Source organism: Bombina bombina, chromosome 6, assembly GCF_027579735.1.
Source record: "Bombina bombina isolate aBomBom1 chromosome 6, aBomBom1.pri, whole genome shotgun sequence".
NCBI classification, from domain to species: Eukaryota; Metazoa; Chordata; class Amphibia; order Anura; family Bombinatoridae; genus Bombina; species Bombina bombina.
The window spans coordinates 325975541-325999835 of record NC_069504.1 but is presented as its reverse complement, the minus strand read 5'-3'; the positions used below and the strand labels follow the sequence as shown (position 1 = coordinate 325999835).

General features: G+C 37.6%; 1 protein-coding gene across 1 annotated transcript in view; it reads left to right on the top strand.

Moving 5' to 3' along the window:
• Nucleotides 1-24295, top strand: part of LOC128664413 (dynein axonemal heavy chain 3-like) — a 2586207-nt gene that overhangs the window by 283776 nt on the left and 2278136 nt on the right. The window lies entirely within an intron of this gene.

The following is a 24295-nucleotide window of genomic DNA, read 5'->3' as shown; positions in this document are numbered from 1 at the left end:
ATTTCCAACACAGGATATATAACAAAGTATTGAGATGAACCTTTGATATTGACCAAATACTTATTTTCCACCATAATTTGCAAATAAATTCTTTCCAAATCAGACAATGTGATTGTCTGGATTTGTTTCTACATTTTGTCTCTCATAGTTGAGGTATACCTATGATGAAAATTACAGGCGCGTCTCATCTTCTTAAGTGGGAGAACTTTCACAATTGGTGGCTGACTAAATACTTTTTTTGCCCACTTTGTGTGTGTGTATATATATATATATATATATATATATTTCATGTAATTGGCAAGAGTCCATGAGCTAGTGACGATATACATAAGTTTCCCAAACCTAAAAAATGCCTATAAATACACCTCCCACCACACCCACAACTCAGTTTTTACAAACTTTGCCTCCTATGAAGGTGGTGAAGTAAGTTTGTGTTTAGTTTTTATTATTTCTTCCATGATAAGCGCTTCTAAGCATTCTGAAGCCCAATTCCTCTCAGAGTACAGTGTTTGTCAGAGGGATGTGAAGAGAGTATCGCCTATTGATTTTATGGTTTCTCTCACAGGAAATCTTTTCAAGGGTTCTCTGTTATCGGTTGTAGGGATTCATCTCCTATCTCCCTTTTCAGATTGACGATATACTCTTATATACCATTACCTCTGCTGATGGTTTTCAATACTGGTTTGGCTGTCTGCTATATGTGGATGGGATTCTTTTGGTAAGTATGTATCATTGTTTAAGATTGTTTAAGATACTCTCAGTTATGGTTTGGCGCTTTATGAGTCAGGTCTATGTATATTTCCCTTTGCAGTCTAAACAGTTTCAGTATAGGAATCATGTTTGGGAAGTTTTTTTAAACTTTTTTTTCTTACCTGGGGTTTCAGTCTTTTTCTAATTTGACTTGTTTTTCAACTTTTTCCCGTGCAAATCTAGGCTTGCGAGAATGCAAAATGCTATTATTGCGTCATTCTTGGGCCTAAAATATTTGGCCAAAGTTGCGCCTTTGATGGCGCAAATTTTGTAATTTCCTGCGTCTTTGTTGACGCTAGTTGTTTTGGCATGCCGTTGCGTTTGTTATGATGTGAGTTGCATCATTTCCTGGTGTTGGTTTTGTGGCATAAAAAAAAAATGTTACTTCCTTTTGTGTAATGCGTCATTCTTGACGCCAAAATTGAGTTTAAGCTATTATGCCTGCTTTTGATTTTATGTTTTTGTTTTAAAAAATACTACCTACTGAAACTGTTACATTGTGGAAATTGAATGTTTTGCCTAATGTTATTTTTCTTTTTCTGTTACATTTTGTGAGATGTCTCATTCTGATCCTTACTCTGATGTTACTGTAGAAACTATGATGCCCTGAAACACAATTCTTCAAAGCTAATTGTGTTTTTTCATTATTAAGCTGCTATTTCTTCAGCTCAATTATGTGACATTTATTTATTATATTTTATGCGAATAATGTTTCTATATGTACAGTGACATTTACTGTTTTTAATCTCTCAGTTCATGTACTTGATTTCATCTGCAAATATCATACGTTATTGCTTTTATCATAAAAGGTTATGACTGCTATTATGCCTTTACGTAAACTTACAAGGTCTTTTCAAAATTATTAAGATTTATTTAATTTTGTTCTGACCGACAGCATACTTAAAGGGACAGTCTAGTCAAAATTAAACTTTCATGATTCAGATAGGGCATGCAATTTTAAACAACTTTCCAATTTACTTCTATTATCTAATTTGCTCAATTCTTTAGATATCCTTTGTTGAAGAAATAGCAATGTACATGTGTGAGCCAATCACACAAGGCCTTTATGTGCAGCAACCAATCAGCAGCTACTGAGCATATCTAGATATGCTTTTCAGCAAGTGATATCAAGAGAATGAAGCAAATTAGATGATAGAAGTAAATTAGAAAGTTGTTTAAAATGTCATGCTCTTTCTAAATCATGAAAGAAAAAATTTGGGTTTCATGTCCCTTGAAGTTTATTCTACTGATGAAGTTTTCTTTTGCTCAAACGATCCTGTATCAGACATTTTGGTTAAAATTCTTCTTATTTTTCATTTGAACATTTTTTGTTCTTTGTTAAGGAAATTTTTGTTATTTTTAGCTTTTAGGAGCCTAGTCCTCCTATCATCTATGTTATTAATCTTTTTTAAATCTGGATTTTAAGATTTTAATTTGCTCCTGAGTTTTTTTCCTATTCAATATACTATCTGTAATATGTTCTAGAGAATGGTTTATCCCGTTTCCCTTTTGGGACTGTACTACTATTTCTATGGAAACTGGTACTTATTTTTAGTATTCTTTAGAATTTGAATATAACCTTAGTAGAGCATATTCACATACTGTTTATATTTTTAGCTTAGCTTTATCTGTGGCTGACATTACTGTTCCCTCAACCTTTTGTTGAACAGTTAGCATAACCAGTTTCAGATTCTAAAGTATATAACTCTGTTTATTTACTTCAGATGTATTCATTTTATTATGTTTACTATATCTATTATTATGGTTTCAAATATATTTTATTATCTCTATCTTGTTAGGATAATACTTTGTTTGATTTCGATTATCTCCACTATTCTGGAGGTTTAGGGCTCCATGTACGAAGCAGCGAAAGCTGCTCCGGAGCCTTTGCGGAGCAGGTTCGCATCTGCAAGCCTGCTTCCCGCAATGTAAGAAGCAGCGGTCATTAGACCGCTGCTTCCTACTCCCTACGCCACCTCTTAGGTGGCGAAGCAAAATCACAGAGAGCTCGCTCGCTCTCGGTGATTGACAGCCCCTTCAGTCGCGTGATTGGTCGCGCGACTGAAGGGGCGGGCATTACACACTCTGCTGAGTGTGTAATGATACATACGGGCAAGCGGATCAATAGATCCGCTGCCCGTGTGTAGCGGAGGCGGGCGGACAGCTTTGCGAGTTAAGAAGCTGCCCGCCCGCCTCTTAGTACATGGAGCCCTTAGAGTTTTTTCTGCCCTATTTTTAGTCCGGTGATTTAGATCAGTTGGTGGTTGCCCTGACTACAAACGCTTGTTCTAGATCCAAGGGTCATAGATTCATATCCCGGCAGGGTTAATACAGAGCTTTTGGCCTTTTGAGGTCAATTTATTGTGTACCGTTTATTTGGGTAATAATAACAGCTATTTTTTTCAGCTGCTGATTTGGTTAGCTCAGAGTGCAAGCACTGAAAAAGTGTTTTTTTTGTATCCTTCTGGGAGAAAAAAAAGCTATATAATTACTAGTTATTAAGACTGCATGAAGGTGCGGTTCTCAAACCAGTCCTTCTGGTGGGGGGCAGATTAAATTGTTTTTAAAAACTCAGACCAAAATCTATATTATTCTTAGGGTTTTGAATAGATTTTTAGAATGAGACCTTCGATGGGAAGATTCTTTCTCATTACACTCTGTAAAATTTATAAAAGGAGTGATTATACCAGTTCTTTAGCAGGAACAGGGATTGGGTTTCTATTCAACACTATTCTTTGTCCCTAAGAAGAAAGGTTTACTCAGTCCAATCATGGATCTGAAAACTTTATATTGTTTTGTAAGAATCTCAACTTTCAAGTTGGCGACTATAAGGACTATTATGTCTTTTGTTCAGCAAGGTAATTTCATGTCCAATTTTACAGGACATTTATCCTCATATTTTATTTTATTCAGAAAACTTTTGGTTTCTGAGATTCTCTTTTTTAGGTAAGCTTTACCAATTTGTCACTTTTTAATTTGGTCTAGCGACAGCTTTATGAATTTTTTTCAAAGGTTCTTGGTGCCCTTCTTTCTGTAATCAGACAGTAGGGTATTGTGGAGTTTCCTTGTTTGGATGGTATCTTAGTATTAGCTTAATCTTTTGTTTTAATAGAATCTTTCATGAATCAACTAGTTTTGTTGCTTCAAGACATGGTTAGAGGATTTAATTTACCTAAGAGTTTTGTGATCCCTCAGACAAGGGTTTCTAGATGGATTCAGTGTTCATGACTTTGTCTTTATCAGACAAGAGTCGACTGTAATTGGCTTTAGCCTGTCTAATCTTACAGTCCAAACCATTCCTTTCAGTGGCTATGTGGATAGAAGTTTTGGGTCTCATAACTGCAGCATCAGACGTGGTTCCCTTTGATAATTTTTCATCTGAGACCTCTTTAGCCTTGAATACAGAAAGAGGAGCGCCAACTATAGGCTAAAGTATCAGAATAACAGAATAATATTAAAATATTAAAATACATGTATTACATTCACATAAACTAGGGTACCCTATGTACATATAACAATTTGATTGAAAACGATTAAAAAATAATTAAAAACAATAGAGTAAGTGCCCCTGACAAAGTAGAGATGGCGCTCCCTCTTTCTGTATTTATATTCATTTTTTTGAGTTTTTAGGGGTCTCACTTTGGGAGCTTGTATCTGTTTGGATGTTGGCACTGTATATGCACTTTTAAACACCTCTTTAGCATTGCATACTGAATCAATGGTGCAGGGATTGTTTTAAGATATCACAGTTGATATTATTAAATCCCAACATTCAACTCTCTGATTTGGTGATTAGACTATCATCTTTTTTTCAGGGGGCCTCCTTTTGTTCATCCTTCCTGGACTGTATTCTTATTGGATATAAGTCTTACAGATTGGGGAGCTGTTTGAGGGTCTCTGACAGCACAAGGGGTTTGGAAACCTCAAGAGGCGAGGTTAACAATTGATATTTTTGAACTCTGTGCTATTTTCAGAGCTCTTTCAGTCTTGGCCTTTTTTACGAGAACTTTTCATTTTTGCTTTCAGACAGACAATATCACAACTGTGGCATATGTCAATCATCAATATGGACTCGCAGTTCCTTAGCAATTAAGAAGTCTCTTGAATACATTCTTAGGTGGAATTCATCTCCTGTCTAATTTTGATTTCATATCTCAGGTTTAGACATTTGGGAGGTGGATTATCTCAGCTGTCAGACTTTACGTCCGGGAGAGTGGTATCTTTATACAGATGTGCTTTCTCAGTTTCCCAGGTACCTTTTCAGGTCCAGGGATCCTCAGGCAGAGATGGTGGATGCATTAGCAGTGTCTTGGTTTTGCAACCTGGCTACATGTTTCCGCCTCAGTTTTTTTTCTTCCAAAGGTGATCTCCAAGATCATATTGGAACAGTCTCATGTGTTTATGATAGCATCAGCATGGCCTCACAGGTTTGGTATGTGGATCTTGTCCGGATGTCCAGTTGCCAGCGTTGGCCGCTTTTCTCTTTGGCCAGCCCTCTTGTTTCAAGGGCTATTTTTCCATCGGGAACTAAAACTACTAATTTGAAGGTATGGAAATTAATTAGTGTTTAGTCATAGAGGTTTCTCTGACTCAGTTTTTATCACTATGTTGCAGGCTTATAAGTCTGTTTCAATGAACATGTATTATCAGGTTTGGAAAAAAATATATTTTATAGTGGTCTTCTCATAAATTCTATTTGCATTCTTTTAGAATTCCTAGGATTTTTCAGTTTCTTCAGGATGGTTTGGATAAAATTTGTCTGCAAATTTTTTGAAGGGACAAATCTCTGTTCTTTCTGTTTTATTTCTTAGAAAGATTCCTGATATTCACTGTTTTGTTCAGGCTTTGGTTTGTATCAAGCCTGTTAATTTATTAATTTCTCCTTTTTTGGAGTCTTAATTTGGTTTAAGGGTTTTGCAGGCTCTTTCTTTTGAGCCTATATTTTATTTGAAGATTATCTACTTTCTTGGAAAGTGTTTTCTTTTGGTTATCTCTTCTGATAGAAGAGTTTCTGATTCATCAACTCTCTATTGTGTGTCTCCTTATCTGATTTTTCATCTAGATAAGTTGTTTTGTGGACTTGTTTATTTTTTCTCTTCCTAAGGTTGTGAATTTGAACAACATTAGTAGAGAAATTGTTGTTCCTTCTTTGTATCCTAATCCTAAATAATTCTTTGAGCGTTCTTTACATCCTTTGGATGTGGTAAGAGCTTTGCAATTCTAGATCGAGGTTACTAGGATTTCAGAAGACTTCTAGTCTTTTGTTGCTTTTCTGGTTTCAGAAAAGGTTAGAAAGCCTCTGCCATTACTTTGGCTTCCTGGTGAGAGCTTTTGTTTCTCAAGGCTTATTTGAAGGCAGGGCAGGCTCCGCCTCAGAGATTTACAGCTCATTCTGCTAAGTTCAGTCGCCATTTCTTGGGCTTTTTCATGAAGCTTCGGATGATCAAATTTGCAAAGGAGTAATTTGGTCTTCTTATCATACTTTTATTGTTTTTACCATTTTGATGTATTTTGCTTCTTCTAAAGCAGTCTTTGGTAGAAAAGATCTTCAGGCAGCTGTCTCAGTTTGATTCTACTGCTTTTGATTTAAGTTTTTTTAAGAAAAACTTAATGTGTGGATTTAATTTCTCAGTGGAAATAGATGTTATTTTATCCCTCCCTCTCTAGTGACTCTTCTGTGGACTTCCACATCTTGGTTATTTCTATCCCATATGTCACTAGCTCATGGACTCTTGCCAATTACATGAAAGAAAACATAATTTATTTAAAAACTTACCTGATACATTCATTTCTTTCATATTGGCAAGAGTCCATAAGGCCCACCCTTTTTATGGTGGTTATGGTGTTCAAATGGAGCCCATGACTTCCATGGGCTCCATTTGAGAAAGGTTTGCAGGAGAACCGAAACGTTATGGGTTAAGGCCCTACTGTTTACACTTTGTGGATTAAAGGCTTGTTACAAACTTTCCTGAGTTGCCTGCCTTTTTCCGGATACACAGCATGCCCTTAGCCAGGTTTGTGTTCTGGACATTGTTTTTATTTACTTTTGCTGCAGTGCACCAGGCTGGTGTATGGATGGTGTGTGCCACTTTTTCTATCACTTTTTATTTATTTATATATATATATATATATATATATATATAAAGGAGAGGAATCCAAGCATTGAGTGATTTATTCAAGCTTGCGTGTGTAGTGGAAGGGCAGCTGCAATAGATCTGACGCATGCCGCACATGCTCAGATGCGCTTCATCAGATATATATATATATATATAAAGGAAACAGCACTCACTGTGCTTGACTTCAAAAAGTGTTCTTTATTCCAGTGACATTTCGGGGCAGGCACCCCTTCATCACACCCTGGGTCTGAAAAAGGGGTGCAAGCTCCGAAACGTCACTGGAATAAAGAACACTTTTTGAAGTCAAGCCCAGTGAGTGCGGTTTCCTTCTACATATATTTTATATATATATATATATTACTCCGCACCCTGGCGAGAATGCACTTGTCTCTACATCTCTCTCTCTCTCTCTCTCTCTCTCTCTCTCTATCTATCTATCTATCTATATATAAATACAAAATTAGTTTTTTTAGCACACCTTACAAAAAGTTTAAATCCTCATCTGGGAGTGCTGCCAATTTGACCCAGTAATTACACAAACAAAGAGATATCAGTGCACATCCATTTTCCAAAGCACAACATATTTTTTATCCCTGGCTTTTTATTCACAACTCTATAACACTGTTATGAGCACACCTGAACTTGGGTGGGGTGCTTAAACCAATGGGAGATGATCAATCTCCCTGGTAATTTTAAATACAAATACAACATTTGTTTTTTTATGCACACCTTACAAAAAGTTTAAATCCACATCTGGGAGTGCTGCCAATATGCCCAGTAATTACACAAACAAAGAGGGCTGAAACATTCCTGCTTTTACTCTTCATAATAGAATGAGACTCCCTGGCTTTTTATTCACAACTCTATAACACTGTTATGAGCACACCTGAACTTGGGTGGGGTGCTTAAACCAATGGGAGATGGTCAGTCTACCTGGTAATTTTAAATACAAATACAAAATTTGTTTTTTTAGCACACCTTACAAAAAGTTTAAATCCACATCTGGGAGTGCTTCCAATATGACCCAGTAATTACACAAACAAAGAGGTATCAGCGCACATCCATTTTCCAAAGCACAACATATTTTTTACTGCTGCAAAAAATTGCCTGCAAACACATCAAGAGACAACTATTCTTTTTAAATAATATTGGGAACTTAGTCACACAATATGGCCATATTCTGCTTAGCCAGTCACCACTTTCAAGGTGCCCAAATTCGACTGGTCCTACTCTACAGTCTTTGCCACAGAGGGCTGAAACATTCCTGCTTTTACTCTTCATAATAGAATGAGACTCCCTGGCTTTTTATTCACAACTCTATAACACTGTTATGAGCACACATGAACTTGGGTGGGGTGCTTAAACCAATGGGAGATGGTCAGCTTAAACCAGTGGTGACTGGCTAAGCAGAATATGGCCATATTGTGTGACTAAGTTCCCAATATTATTTAAAAAGAATAGTTGTCTCTTGATGTGTTTGCAGGATACAAAAAGGAAGGAACTCACTGGCTCTTGATAAAATCATTTCTTTATTTGTAAATAAATAAGTTTACCAAGACCCGGTGAGTGCCTTTTATTTTTGGATGTTTGTATTTGCCCCAGGGCAGCCATTCATTGCTGAATAAGTTACCATGAGTGCGTTGCCACAGTTTGAAATTATATATATATATATATATATATATATATATATATATATACTGTACATATCCCAGCACTGCAATGAATGAAATATTCATTGCGTCAAAAAATATTGGCAAAATATATGAGGCATCATATCACACAATATTGGCAATGTATAAAAGGCAGGGGCCCTAATTATCCACTCACTCAACCAACCACATACACACTAGAAAAAAGAAAATATAAAAAAATCTCAAGGGGTCCCAAGGGAAAGCAACACTCATCACCTATCACGGTAGTCATAAAAAAATATATACTTGTCTACAAAGTTCATGGCATAAAGAGGCGCCAAACAATTTCATGAGTCGGTTTATAAATGTGTTCAAATGGACTCCTTCACCAGTTTTGCAGTTTATAACATGTTATCTATTATGATCAAGAATCGAACATGACATCTTCACACATAAACTTTATCTGTAACACTCATGCCAATTTAAGAGCCCTTTATCAGTAAATGATCATTCACAATCATACATAAAAACTTATTTGGAAGAAATGGTTTGAAGTTACTATCGAGGTAAAGCATATGAACAAATATTAACCAAACTGACAAGAATTGTACTTACATAAAGTTACAGTAGACAGGTGGAACCGGATGACCTGCAAAATAGAAGTGGTTATACAAATAGCCGTCTGTCAGTATTGTTTTGAAACCTCATTTTTTTTTAGATAGATATTAGCTTATGGTCGTAACTATTTTACTGGCCCCAAGAGGACATCAGATGTAGGAGAAACATAAGCGTATGATAGCTACTTGTAAGGTCCAGAACTGACCTATTTCATAGTACAAGGGGGGAATACAACAATTTAATAATAATAGTAATGTTGCTAAAAAATAAATAAAAAAAGTTATACTTCAGCGGGTAAGCACCGCTTAATCAATTAAAATAGGGTAGAGGGTGAGATGGCGGGGGGGAGGCAGACTCTCTCTTGGGTTTAATGGTACCTATGGTTCTACTGGTAAATTAGCCGCAGCATGTGCAAGACTATTCAATTGCTGAAATAGGTGCCTAGTTCAGAGAAATACATTAATTTGCAGCTGTGTGTAGTTTACCCTAGTTACTAGTCACTAATATAACACCTAAACAATGGAACCGTAAAGGAGGGTTTCAGGTTGTAATATCAATTGTCAACTTACACCCAGAGTGTTCAAGTAATCCTGATAGTATGAAATAGACATGCTCTAGACAAGCTGTGCAAATTTCTGTTAATAGAATATAAATTACATTTATGGTACATAAGCTAGCAATAAATAAACCTCATAGGGAATAGGAGGGGTGTGGCTGCTACTGATAAAAGTACTGTAAAATACATTTGTAGGAAAATAGCAGGTATACAGTACATTTTACATCTACTTTCAGATCGGGCAAACAGTTATTGGATATATACAATGGCAGAGTATAATCTCTGTATGTGTGAGGCTACTCAAAGCTAACTAAAGCAAGGTAGGCCCTAGTGCCTCGGCCGCCGACCGAAGGTCCACCAGTGGCTGGTATTAGTGAGTAGTAAATCATACCTTAACTGCCTCCAGATAAAAAGTAGAAAAATTCTAGAGGTTATACATAAGCATTGAGGATATTGATGCCCTCAGTAAAAGGAGAGTACAGAAGGTTCCAGAGTTCTTTAGGTATACCGGGTATCTTAAGGCATGGAGAGCACAACATTTAAGTGAATGTATGCCCACCTTAATATTTGTGTTTGGTCTATACAACATATTATAATATAATTTTCTATTGCATGAAAAACTGGTATTTAAGACTGTTTAGAAAATACATATATCTTAGGAACACTTAAGACACTTAAGCAGCTCTAGTGAACAATACTGTAATATTAAACTGCAGAATGCGTCTCACTATACCATACTGTGTGATACGATCATCTATGCCTACCAAAGTACCACAAGCAGAATGAGGATTTAGAGAAGTTCAGGATGTCAATAATAAACAGATATAATACTTATCAACCATTCAGAACACGTATCCGGTAACAGCATGTCTTAAATATCAAACAACAGTGTCGTCAATAAAGACCAAAATTACTCTAGTGGTGTAAATATGTGTCTGTGTCTCAAAGTTTGGTAGGGGAAAGTCTTCAGGACGTTGAAATCTTGGCTCCCTCTCCCCGCTAACAGAAAACCTTACTGCTGCACAGATGGTGAAAGCCACTCAGGCATGGATAAGTACACAGTAGCTTAACCCACCCCAGCTCTCCTTGGGGTTTGAGTCAGCCCTAGCTGGGAGGGTTTTGATGGTCTGTCTAGTGTTCTGGTGTACTGTGAGAGCCTTGATGGAGCACGAAGCAATGATATATCTCCCTCCGATGTAGTGAAAATGTGCGTGACCACTCGGCAATCTCCTCCGATACGCTCTGATCGCTCTCGGAGATGCATGCATCCCTGCAGACCTCTGCCGCTTCTCTGAGACTGCCAAAGTGTTCACAGCGTATGTGATACAGTGAACCTTATCTCCTGGCCATGGTGTCTCCCTCGAGACCTCAGTGAGCCCACGTTCTTTCTGCTGTATGATCCTGGCCCACAGATTACCCAATGAGCCGCTAGCGAAGTAGGCTTCAGTCAGCGGGGAGGAGGGTGAGCTGACTGCAGTCCACAGGATAGTTAAACAACTCTCTTGATGATGGTCTAGGTGAGTGCACATATACTTCAGAAGAGATGTGATTATCTTCAACGTGGTCGTCGAGCATGCTGTATTGTGAAGGCCCTCCATGTTATTGCGCTAGCTTAGCTTGGTCTTATAGAGAAGCAGTAGCGGCTGGTAGTATGTGAGTTTTTTAGGTTTCTGGAGTTAGTTCCATAAACTGTAGCACTCTACTGTAGATCACGGTCTTAACTGTAAAGTTTAGTGCATGTAAGTATTCAGCTAGCCACCAGGAACTGTCAACATGGATGTCACCTAGGCCTCAAAGATCAGCGTCAACATGTGGACATTATAGGGGATATTTGGCCCCGAAAAGTAAAACAAGGGTTTTACCCACCCACTTTCTGTCCGTGGACAAAGAGGGCATCTGTTAGAAAAAGTAGCTTGGCGTTTTTTTGGTATTTTATATGTCGACCATTGCTGGAGCACAAGGCAGATGCGACTGCTCTCCTTGGCTGTTAGCTCCGCCCTCCCAACTTCAAACCATTTAAACTGTGAAAATATGGCAAATATACGGTTACTACCCTATATTATATTCTATGACTTTATGCTCCAAAGTACATTTATTCAATATAGGACTTGTATGACTCCATTATGCAGTGTTACAGCATCCATCTGAATTAGCAACAAACATTCAACAAGCACCAAATACTTGCGGTTGTCCAATTATACGTTAACTTTTTGTCGGCTGTTCATGCTGCTCCAGGTATACTGCACTGTATTCATCTGTATAGGCCACAGTATTCATGGGGGAACAGTGCTTCCATACAATTGAATAGCGTCTTTGACCACCGGATAGGAATGATGTCACAAAATGTGCGTTTCGGGACTCTGCCCTTTCTCAATGAGTTTAATAGCTAGAGTATGACTTAGATGTTTATAAGGATAGAAACACTACAATTGGCTCACACATACTCTACCCACAACCACACCATCCTTTAAGGTGGTATTGTAACACCTCCATCATCCAACAACTTAAATATACTTCAATACCACCTTAAAGGATCCTAATTCATAATACAGTATAGTTACAAGATTATTTATAATTTACATCATTGTAACTGCTTGTATGTTTCAAAATATACATAGAGATTATTTTTATTTTTATCTACAGGTATGTGTATATTTGTATGTATGTATGTGTGTATGTATGTATGAGTGTGTGTGTGTGTGTGTGTGTATATATATATATATATATATATATATATATATATATATATATACACAGTTGTGCTCATAAGTTTACATACCCTGGCAGAATTTATGATTTCTTGGCCATTTTTCAGAAAATATGAATGATAACGCAAAAACTTTTTCTTTCACTCATGGTTAGTGTTTGGCTGAAGCCATTTATTATCAACCAACTGTGTTTATTCTTTTTAAATCATAATGACAACAGAAACTACCCAAATGACCCCGATCAAAAGTTTACGTACCACAGTTCTTAATACAGTGTATTGCCCCCTTTAGCATCAATGACAGCTTGAAGTCTTTTGTGGTATTTGTGGATGAGGCTGTTTATCTTCTCAGATGGTAAAGCTGCCCATTCTTCCTGGCAAAAAGCCTCCAGTTCCTGTAAATTCTTGGGCTGTCTTGCATGAACTGTGTTAACATTCATATTCTCTGAAAAATGGCCAAGAAATCATAAATTCTGCCAGGGTATGTAAACTTATGAGCACAACTGTGTATGTGTATATGTATATATATATGTATATATATATGTATATATATATATATATATATATATATATATATATATAATCACTAATACAATTTTACAATTTTATTAAGGTATATTATGACTATTTACCTTTTAAAGTGATAGTAAATTTTCTTTCATCATTATAATACCCACCTTTGGCCCCTGGAGAAGGTGAATAATTAATAAGAGAGAAAGAACAGAAGCATTAATTTGGCACACTTGGGTGGATAATCATCTCATTCATATATATTGGGTAATGGCAGTATGTGTAGTGTGGATTTAATTAAAACTTAACATTTATTATATACAAAAAATAAAATATTTCTAGTGTTGTGGACCATGCCACTGGGAATACACTTTCTGTAGCTCAAAAAACAAACAATAGTACTATAAATGAAAAAAGAAAAAAACACAATATTTGTAGTATAAAAGAAATAGCACTGTATGCTCTCTGGGTTGGAGAAGATCTCCTTAGTACCACATTATAAATAGAATAGGAGGAATTAATAAATTATAAATATTGTTGCTATAAACATGAACCGTAGCTGATTGCAGGGATAGAATGTGGAAAACGCTATTATTATAACCAGCTCATCTATTGCCTAAGATAAGTAATCCTAAATTATCTGTTTCCACAACCCCCTGTTATCCACTCGGTTACACTAATAAACCTAAGTAGGTGTCCAAAAGTTGGACCAACAGTTTAGCCAAAATTAACTTATTATTTTATATTTCCCCCCTAAAAAATAATCGTTAAACCCTATTATCAACAGAGAGATGCAGTGCAAACGGCCTAACGCGCGTTTCGCATCAGCTTTTTCAAAGGCTAACCCGATCATCACCCGGGGTTTCCTTAAAAGAGGTCATTGACCAATCCGTAGAGGTTGTTTTGATTGACGAAATTCATCTGCCAATCACGTATAGCCATCCGTGATTGGCTAGTGCAGAGGGTGTGTGCCGTTCGCCCAATGATATGCGGGCATGGAGTGACGTGGGCGTGAATACGCCCCCACTGTCACACATCCCATATTCCGCTATTGATGCGAACGGCAAAGTAAGAGGGAGATCTAAAACAAGAATTGTATTAAAAATGTGTTAGTTGCTGCCCTTGAGACAGAGTCATCGCAATTTTAGTCAAGTAGAATCAGAAATACCGGTGTTCAAATCACTCATACATTATTATATACATAACCTCACAATTTTCTATTACTCCATCATGTGCATCTGTAAGTGCAATTCTCCACCCTGGAGAAGGTGGTTGTAATGGAACGATGAAATAAATAGAATTAGGTTATAGCGCATATTCACTTCAAAACAAAATGTTGCATTAAGGTCCCTTTAAATTTATTGCATAGATTCTGGATAGCTTTACAAGGTTTTAGGATTGGGCTTTTTATATTGCTAGGTTGTGAGATATACCTTAATATGCCTTAACTTGGGTATTTGCTGGCCAAAAACATTTTATATCCAACCAAGAAGGTTCCAAAGTCGGTTGTTCACAGTTGTTTGTATACATCTATACTATGATTGTGTTTGTAATGTCCGTTGGCAGTTGCGCACGCATCCTCAAAGGAATGTTGGCAGCGCGAGGCAGCCAACAGAATGTTGGCTGCGCGCGCAGCCAAAAAAATTCAACTGGATGCAGCATAGCTGCATCCGGGTGGATTCTGAAAATGACATGGTGGTAAAAGAATCCACCTACTGTAGATGCAGCCATTTTCGGAATCCACTGGGATGCAGCAAAGGCAAACAGAGCATTACAAAAAAAAAACACTGCCCGCACGAAGTATAACAAAAAAAAACTAACCTCCCACACAAAGTATTAACACCTAAGCCGCAAACCCACACATCACAAAATAATAAAGTAATTAACCCCTAATCTGCAAATAACCTAACATATTAATCCCTTAACTGTCAACCACTAACATCGCAATAAACCTAATTACCCTATTAACCCCTAAACCGCAAAACCCCCACATCGCAATAAACACAATTACCCTATTAACCCCTAAACTGTAAAAACCCCACATCGCAATAAACCTAATTACCCTATTAACCCCTAAACCGCAAAATTTCTTAAAAGAGCTAAATGTCCTTTTAAGTTCAATGCCCATACAAATGCATTTTTCAGGGCAATGGGTAGTTTAGGTTTTTTTACTGTTAGTTTTTTTTTATTTTGGGGGGCTTGGTGGGTGGTGGGTTTTACTGTTGGGGGGACTTAGAATTTTTTCTAACTGCAAAAGAGCTGTTTAACATAGGGCAATTCCTTACAAAAGGTAGTTTAGCATTAGATTAGGGGGTTGTTTTTATTTTGGGGGGGGGTTATTTTCATAGGGATTAGGTTTAATTTTTTTATTTTGGATAATGTGTTTTTTTCTGTAGTTCTAATTTTAATTTTTTGTATTCACAACACACAGACTGCCCTCTGGGCCGGCTTATCAACTAGTTTCTTAATAAAGTAAATAAAAAGTTTTTGTAAATATAAATGCTTTAATATGTGCAGAAATGTATTTTTCTTGCAGTGTCGTACCCCATGGAGTTAGATTGTACTTATAGACACAAAAATACTGTGTGCAGAAACTAAATTCTTCTTCCATTTTATACCCCACTGAGATTGATTGTACGTTGACCAAAAGCCAAACACATTGCCATTTGCATTACATTATGTGTTCTCAGTTATACAGTATCTCAAATAATCTCTCCTATTTTCAGTTATTTTGGTATTATTTTCTTTAGACGGCAGAAGATTGCTGATATGCTATGATTTTCTTATGCTATGATTTTCTTATCTTAAAAAAGACAGTCCTATACTTCCATATTGGAGAGTTTGGGTTATTTTTCAAAAAAATTCATTTTTAAGTATCATATCTATATTTTTTGTATTTGTCTTTCTTAATTCAACATTATATTTTCTTGTTCTATCTCCTCGATTAAAACCTGCCTCTCTATGATATACACTTTGTAGGACTGCTGATTAAGACGTACATTTATTACATAGCAGTAACTAAACAGCTTACAAATTAATAAGGATTCTTTGCATTAATTACTTTTTGTAGTACATTTTAATTACTAAAAAGTATTGTATTCTTTAATGGGAAAGCAAACTAAGCATTAAAATGTCACGATTCAGCTAGATCAAGCAATTTAAAAAAAAAAAAAAAAAAAAAAATTCAATTTACTTTCATTATCAGAATGTGCACTTTTTTTATACTCACTTTCTGCGGCTCCAGTTCCTACTGAGCATGTGCAAGATTTTACAGTATATATGCATTGTTATTGGCTGATGGCTTTCATGTGATACAGGTGGAGATGAAAATGGAAGTAACTGAAATTTGTCAGAATATTTTTGTTTTTAATTTTAGACTGTGCTATTGCATTGTCTTTCTATTGTATATTTGTTGATTATGCAGTGAAAGTAGAATTCTTATAGCAGCTACATTTTGCAATCTGATCAAGTACACTGTTATTATTTAATGATACCATGCTGTATGTGGACCATTAATTAATTGCTGCTCCTTCCAGCTGGTCGCTATGACTCCACTTATATAATACTGGTACCTGGGTTACATAGTTAGTTGATACTCTTATAGCAATGGTTACCTTAACTCATGTAGCCTGGTCCTGCTGAAGGAAACAGAAAATGGCTGGGGTCTCTCAAGCTTGATAGGAATCTGTCGTGTTTATCCAGATATTTTATTCCTGCTGTGAAATACACACTGGGAATCAGTTTGTACATCATTTTTATTAGCGAGTTATTGATGCTAAAAATTGAACCATGTTTAGTTTGAAAAACTAGAAACATTTTGGCTTTAAACCCCCTTTTTTTGCATTCTGGGTTGGCAGCATTTTACCACTTTTGGGAATTCTCTGGAAAATTAAAACTATTTTCTGGAAGTAATTAATCTGCTGCAAGAAAACACATGATTTGGTGGGTAACTTAAAAAGAAAACACTTAAATTGATGTTTAACCCCTTAACGACCAAGGACGTACGCCACACGTCCTCAAAAAAAAATACAGTTAATGACCGAGGACGTGTGGCGTACGTCCTTGGTCTGGAAAGCAGCTGGAAGCGATCCTGCTCGCTTCCAGCTGCTTTCCGGTTATTGCAGTGATGCCTCGATATCGAGGCATCCTGCAATAACCCCCCTTGGCCATCCGATGCAGAGAGAGCCACTCTGTGGCCCTCTCTGCACCGGACATCGGTGGCCGGTATCGTTGGTGGGTGGGAGCAAGTCTGGGAGGCGGGTGGGCGGCCATCAATGTGCCGAATGAAGTGGAGGGGGGCGGGATGGGGGGCGGGACAGACGGGAGCGCACACGGGAGCGCGCGTGTGCACGGGGGGCGGCGGGCGGGCGCGTGCACAGGGCGGGAGTGGGAGGGAACCGCTACACTGCAGAAAAATAAATGTTAATAAAAGTAAAAAAACAAACATTTTAAAAAATAAATAAATAATCTAAGGGATCTGGAAGGGGTGGGGGGTTGATCTGGGGAAGCTACACTACAGAAAAGGGCAATTAAATAAAAAACAACACTTTTTTTTTACTAAACTGGGTACTGGCAGACAGCTGCCAGTACCCAAGATGGCCCCCATTAAGGCAGAGGGGGAGGGTTAGAGATCTGTTTGTTGGGGGCTAAGGGGGGAACCTACACAGTAGCATATGTAAATATGCTAAGAAAAAACAAAAAAAAACAAATATAGCTTTTATTTTAGTACTGGCAGAGTTTCTGCCAGTGCTTAAGATGGCGGGGACAATTGTGGGGTGGGGGAGGGAAGAGAGCTGTTTGGGAGGGATCAGGGGGTCTGATGTTTCAGGTGGGAGGCTGAGCTCTACACTAAAGCTAAAATTAACCCTGCAAGCTCCCTACAAGCTACATAATTAACCCCATCACTGCTAGCCATAATACACGTGTGATGCGCAGCGGCATTTGGCGGCCTTCTAATTACCAAAAAGCAATGCCAAAGTTATATATGTCTGCTATTTCTGAACAAAGGGAATCCCAGAGAAGCATTTACAACCATTTGTGCCATAATTGCACAAGCTGTTTGTAAATGATTTCAGTGAAAATCCTAAAATTGTGAAAAATGTAACGTTTTTTTTAATTTGATCGCATTTGGCGGTGAAATGGTGGCATGAAATATACCAAAATTGGCCTAGATCAATACTTGGGGTTGTGTACTACACTACACTAAAGCTAAAATTACCTCTAAAAGCTCGATACATGCTCCCTAATTAACCCCTTCACTACTGGGCATAATACACGTGTAGTGCGCAGTGGCATTTAGCAGCCTTCAAATTGCTAAAAAGCAATGCCAAAGCCATATATGTCTGCTATTTCTGAACAAAGGGGATCCCAGAGAAGAATTTACAACCATTTAAGCCATAATTGCACAAGCTGTTTGTAAATAATTTCAGTGAGAAACCAGAAGTTTGTGAAAAAATTAGTGAAAAAGTGAACGATTTTTTGTATTTAATCGTATTTGGCGGCGAAATGATGGCATGAAATATACCAAAATGGGCCTAGATCAATACTTTGGGATGTCTACTAAAAAAAATATATACATGTCAATGGATATTCAGAGATTCCTGAAAGATATTAGTGTTCTAATGTAACAATCGCTAATTTTGAAAATAATGGTTTGGAAATAGCAAAGTGCTACTTGTATTTATGGCCCTATAACTTACAAAAAAAGCAAAGAAGATGTAAACATTGGGTATTTCTAAACTCAGGACAAAATTAAGAAACTATTTAGCATGGGTGTTTTTTGGTGTTTGTAGATGGGTAACAGATTTTGGGGGTCAAAGTTAGAAAAAGTGTGTTTTTTTCCATTTTTTCCTCATATTTTATAATTTTTTATAGTAAATTATAAGATATGATGAAAATAATGGTATCTTTAGAAATTCCATTTAATGGAGAGAAAAACGGTATATAATATGTGTGGGTACAGTAAATGAGTAAGAGGAAAATTACAGCTAAACACAAACACCGCAAAAATGTAAAAATAGCCTTGGTCCCAAACGGACAGAAAATGGAAAAGTGCTGTGGTCATTAAGGGGTTAAACAAACAAAAAAAAAGGCCACAGGTCTTAAATCTGATTTTTCACAGTAGTAAAGGTTAAACTTGTACTTAACTCACAAACAATGCGTCTTCAAAAAGCTGGCTTCAGCTTTCAAGTGACACTGAACCCATTTTTTTTTTCTTTCGTGATTCAGATAGAGCAGTGTTTTTCAACCAGTGTGCCGTGGCAGATCCTCAGGTGTGCCACGGCAGACTGACAACAGTGTGACATATTTTTTAAACTTTGCTTTTTTTTTACTCCCAGTGCAGGGGTAGTTTGTAGGAGGCATGGCATAACAGCACAATACATACAGTATGTGTGTGTGTGTATGTGTATATATATATATGCTGTATTAGGCTACAATGTGTGATTTTTTTAAAAATTTTGGGATGGTAGTGTTCCACAGGATTTTTTAATGTAAAAAAGTGTGCCACGGCAAAAAAAAGGTTAAAAATCACTGAGATAGAGCATGCAATTTTAAGCAACTTTCTAATTTACTCCTATTATCATTTTTTCTTTGTTCTCTTGCTATCTTTATTTGAAAAATAATGTATCTAACCTTTTTTTTGGTTTAAGACTCTGGACAGCACTTTTTTATTGGTGGATGAATTTATCCACCAATCCGCAAGGACAACCCAGGTTGTTCACCAAAAATGGGCCGGTATCTAAACTTACATTCTTGCATTTCAAATGAAGATACCAAGAGAATAAAGAAAATTTGATAACAGGAGTAATTTAGAAAGTTACTTAAAATTTCATGATCTGTCTGAATCACAAAAGAAAAATGGGTTCAGTGTCCCTTTAACTAAAGGCACTGAAATGGTCACCCAAAAACCTTAATTTCATAGCTTAAAGGGACAGTCCACTCAAAAATTGTTTGTGTTTAAAAAGCTAGATAATGCCTTTACTACCCATTCCCCAGCTTTGCGCAACCAATATTGTTATATTAATATACTTTATAACCTTAAAACCTCTAAATTTCTGCCTGTTTCTCAGCCACTAAAGACAGCCTCTTATCACATTTTTTATTAGCTTTTCACAACAGAAGACTGCTAGTACATGTGGGCCATATAGATAACATTGTGCTCATGCCCGTGAGTTGTGGATGATACTGCACTAATTGGCTTACATTCAAGTCAACAGATAATAAATTAAGTCATGTGATCAGGGGGCTGTCAGAAGATGCTTCGATACAAGGTTATCACAAAGGTAAAAAGTGTAATAATATTACCATGTTTTCTGTGCAAAACTGGGGAATGGGTAATAAATGGGTTATCTATCATTTTAAACAATAACAATTTTTGAGTTGACTGTCCCATTAATATCCATGTGTGTGTGTAAAATTTTGTTTTTTTTAATTTGTCAACTCACAGATCTTTAGAAGGTTGTTTTTTTATAGGAGCCAGTTTACTCCTCCTCTGATTGGTTCCCTGAATGTTGGGGCAGTATATAATCAGAGAACCTGTAATAAATTGACACTGTGTCAACGGTGAAGCTCAAATGCCGGTCTTTGATGTACAAAATAACCTAAATCTCTGAAGGTTTTATAAAAAAAAATATTCACTGATTCATGGTAATATGATTTGATCTTGGCAAACTGATTTTATTTCATCCCTTCAGATGTTTATAGATTTTACATTTTCTTGTACAACCTTATTAAATATGGTTTTATTAGAAATATAATAATTATGTTTGTATACACATAAAAAATAATCTAAATTTTAACCATTCTGGTTGATTTCAAAGTATATGTATTTCTATAAACAATTTTTATTTTGTATTTCTCCAACATTGGTGTGTCCGGTCCACGGCGTCATCCTTACTTGTGGGAATATCTCTTCCCCAACAGGAAATGGCAAAGAGTCCCAGCAAAGCTGGCCATATAGTCCCTCCTAGGCTCCGCCCACCCCAGTCATTCTCTTTGCCGTTGCACAGGCAACATCTCCACGGAGATGGTTAAGAGTTTTTTGGTGTTTAAATGTAGTTTTTTATTCTACTATCAAGAGTTTGTTATTTTAAAATAGTGCTGGTATGTACTATTTACTCTGAAACAGAAAAGGATGAACATTTCTGTTTGTGAGAGGAAGATGATTTTAGCAGACAGTAACTAAAATAGATTGCTGTTTCCACATTGGACTGTTGAGATGAAGTAACTTCAGTTGGGGAAACAGTTAGCAGACTTTTCTGCTTAAGGTATGACTAGCCATATTTCTAACAAGACCATGTAATGCTGGAAGGCTGTTATTTCCCCTCATGGGGACCGGTAAGCCATTTTCTTAGTCAAGCAAACAGAATAAAGGGCTTAATATGGGCTATAAAACTGGTAGACACTTTTATGGGCTAAATCGATTGCCTTATTTGGGCATTTTATACATGTTTATGCTGATAATTCACATTTATAAACTTGGGGAACGTTTTTTTAACGGCAGGCACTATGTTAGACACCTTTTCCAGTCAGGGAGGGCCTTCCCTGTTGTAGGCTGAGCCTCATTTTCACGCCATTACTGTGCAGTTGTTTTTTGAGAGCAAGACATGCAGATGCATGTGTGAGGATCTGAAAGTAGCTGGAAAAGTTTCTAGAAGGCGTCACTTGGTATTGTATTCCCCTCTGGGCTTGGTTAGGTCACAGCAAAGGCTATAGCTGGGACTGTATAGGGGTTAAATTTGTAAACAGCTCTGGTTCCGTTATTTTAAGGGTTAAAGCTCTGAAAATTGGTGTGCAATACTCTTAATGCTTTAGTATGTAAAGTTTGGTAATTTTTGAACAATTCCTTCATACTTTTTCACATATTCAGTAATAAAGTGTTTTCTGTTTAAAATTTAAAGAGACAGTAACGGTTTTGTTTTAAAACTTTTTTGTGCTTTATTGACAAGTTTAAGCCTGTTTAACATGGCTGTGCCTTCGGATAAGCTATGTTCTATATGTATGAAAGCCAATGTGTCTCCCCATTTAAATTTGTGTGATAATTGTGCCATAGCGTCCAAACAAAGTAAGGACAGTACTGCCACAGATAATGAAATTGCCCAAGATGATTCCTCAGATGAGGGGAGTAAACATGATACTACATCATCTCCTACTGTGTCTACACCAGTTTTGCCCACGCAGGAGGCCCCTAGTACATCTAGCGCGCCAATGCTTATTACCATGCAACAATTGACGGCTGTAATGGTTAACTCCATAGCAAATATTTTATCCAAAATGCCTACATATCAGAGAAAGCGCGATTGCTCTGTTTTAAACACTGAAGAGCAGGAGGGCGCTGATGATAATTGTTCTGTCATACCCTCACACCAATCTGAAGTGGCCATGAGGGAGGTTTTGTCAGATGGGGAAATTTCAGATTCAGGAAAAATTTCTCAACAAGCTGAACCTGATGTTGTGACATTTAAATTTAAATTAGAACATCTCCGCGCACTGCTTAAGGAGGTGTTATCTACTCTGGATGATTGTGACAACTTGGTCATTCCAGAGAAATTATGCAAGATGGACAAGTTCCTAGAGGTTCCGGTGCACCCCGACACTTTTCCTATACCCAAGCGGGTGGCGGACATAGTGAATAAGGAGTGGGAAAAGCCCGGCATACCTTTTGTTCCCCCCCCCTATATTTAAGAAATTATTTCCTATGGTCGACCCCAGAAAGGACTTATGGCAGACAGTCCCTAAGGTCAAGGGGGCAGTTTCTACTCTAAACAAGCGCACTACTATTCCTATCGAGGATAGTTGTGCTTTCAAAGATCCTATGGATAAAAAATTGGAGGGTTTGCTTAAAAAGATTTTTGTACAGCAAGGTTACCTTCTACAACCCATTTCGTGCATTGTTCCTGTCACTACAGCAGCGTGGTTCTGGTTCGAGGAACTAGAAAAGTCGCTCAGTAGAGAGACTCCATATGAGGAGGTTATGGACAGAGTTCACGCACTTAAGTTGGCTAACTCTTTTATTTTAGATGCCGCTTTGCAATTAGCTAGATTAGCGGCGAAAAATTCAGGGTTTGCAATCGTGGCGCGCAGAGCGCTTTGGCTAAAGTCTTGGTCAGCGGATGTGTCATCCAAGACAAAATTGCTTAACATCCCTTTCAAAGGTAAAACTCTATTTGGACCAGAATTGAAAGAGATTATCTCAGACATCACTGGGGGAAAGGGCCACGCCCTTCCACAAGATAGGCCTTTCAAGGCCAAGAATAAGTCTAATTTTCATTCCTTTCGCAATTTCAGGAACGGACCGGCCTCTAATTCTGCATCCTCTAAGCAAGAGGGTAATGCCTCACAACCCAAACCAGCCTGGAAACCGATGCAAGGCTGGAACAAGGGTAAGCAGGCCAAGAAGCCTGCTGCTGCTAACAAAACAGCATGAAGGAGTAGCCCCCGATCCGGGACCGGATCTAGTAGGGGGCAGACTCTCTCTCTTTGCTCAGGTTTGGGCAAGAGATGTTCAGGATCCCTGGGCACTAGAAATAGTTTCTCAGGGTTATCTTCTGGAATTCAGGGAACTACCCCCAAGGGGAAGGTTCCACATGTCTCACTTATCCTTAAACCAAATAAAGAGACAGGCGTTCTTACATTGTGTAGAAGACCTGTTAAAGATGGGAGTGATACACCCAGTTCCAATAAAGGAACAAGGAATGGGATTTTATTCAAATCTGTTCGTAGTTCCCAAAAAAGAGGGAACTTTCAGACCAATTTTGGATTTGAAGATCCTAAACAAATTTCTCAGGGTACCATCGTTCAAGATGGAAACCATTCGAACGATTCTACCCACTATCCAGGAAGGTCAATTTATGACTACCGTGGATCTAAAGGATGCGTACCTACATATTCCTATCCACAAAGAACATCATCAGTTTCTAAGGTTCGCCTTTCTGGACAAACATTACCAGTTTGTGGCCCTCCTATTCGGGTTAGCCACTGCTCCAAGGATTTTCACAAAGGTACTAGGGTCCCTTCTAGCGGTTCTAAGACCGAGGGGCATTGCAGTAGTACCTTACTTGGACGACATTCTAATACAAGCGTCGTCCCTGTCAAAAGCAAAGGCTCATACAGACATCGTTCTGGCCTTTCTCAGATCACACGGATGGAAGGTGAACATAGAAAAAAGTTCTCTGTCTCCGTCAACAAGAGTTCCCTTCCTGGGAACAATAATAGATTCCTTAGAAATGAGGATTTTTCTGACAGAGGTCAGAAAGTCAAAACTTCTAAGCACTTGTCAAGTTCTTCATTCTGTTCCACGTCCTTCCATAGCGCAGTGCATGGAAGTAGTAGGGTTGATGGTTGCAGCAATGGACATAGTTCCTTTTGCACGAATTCATCTAAGACCATTACAACTGTGCATGCTCAA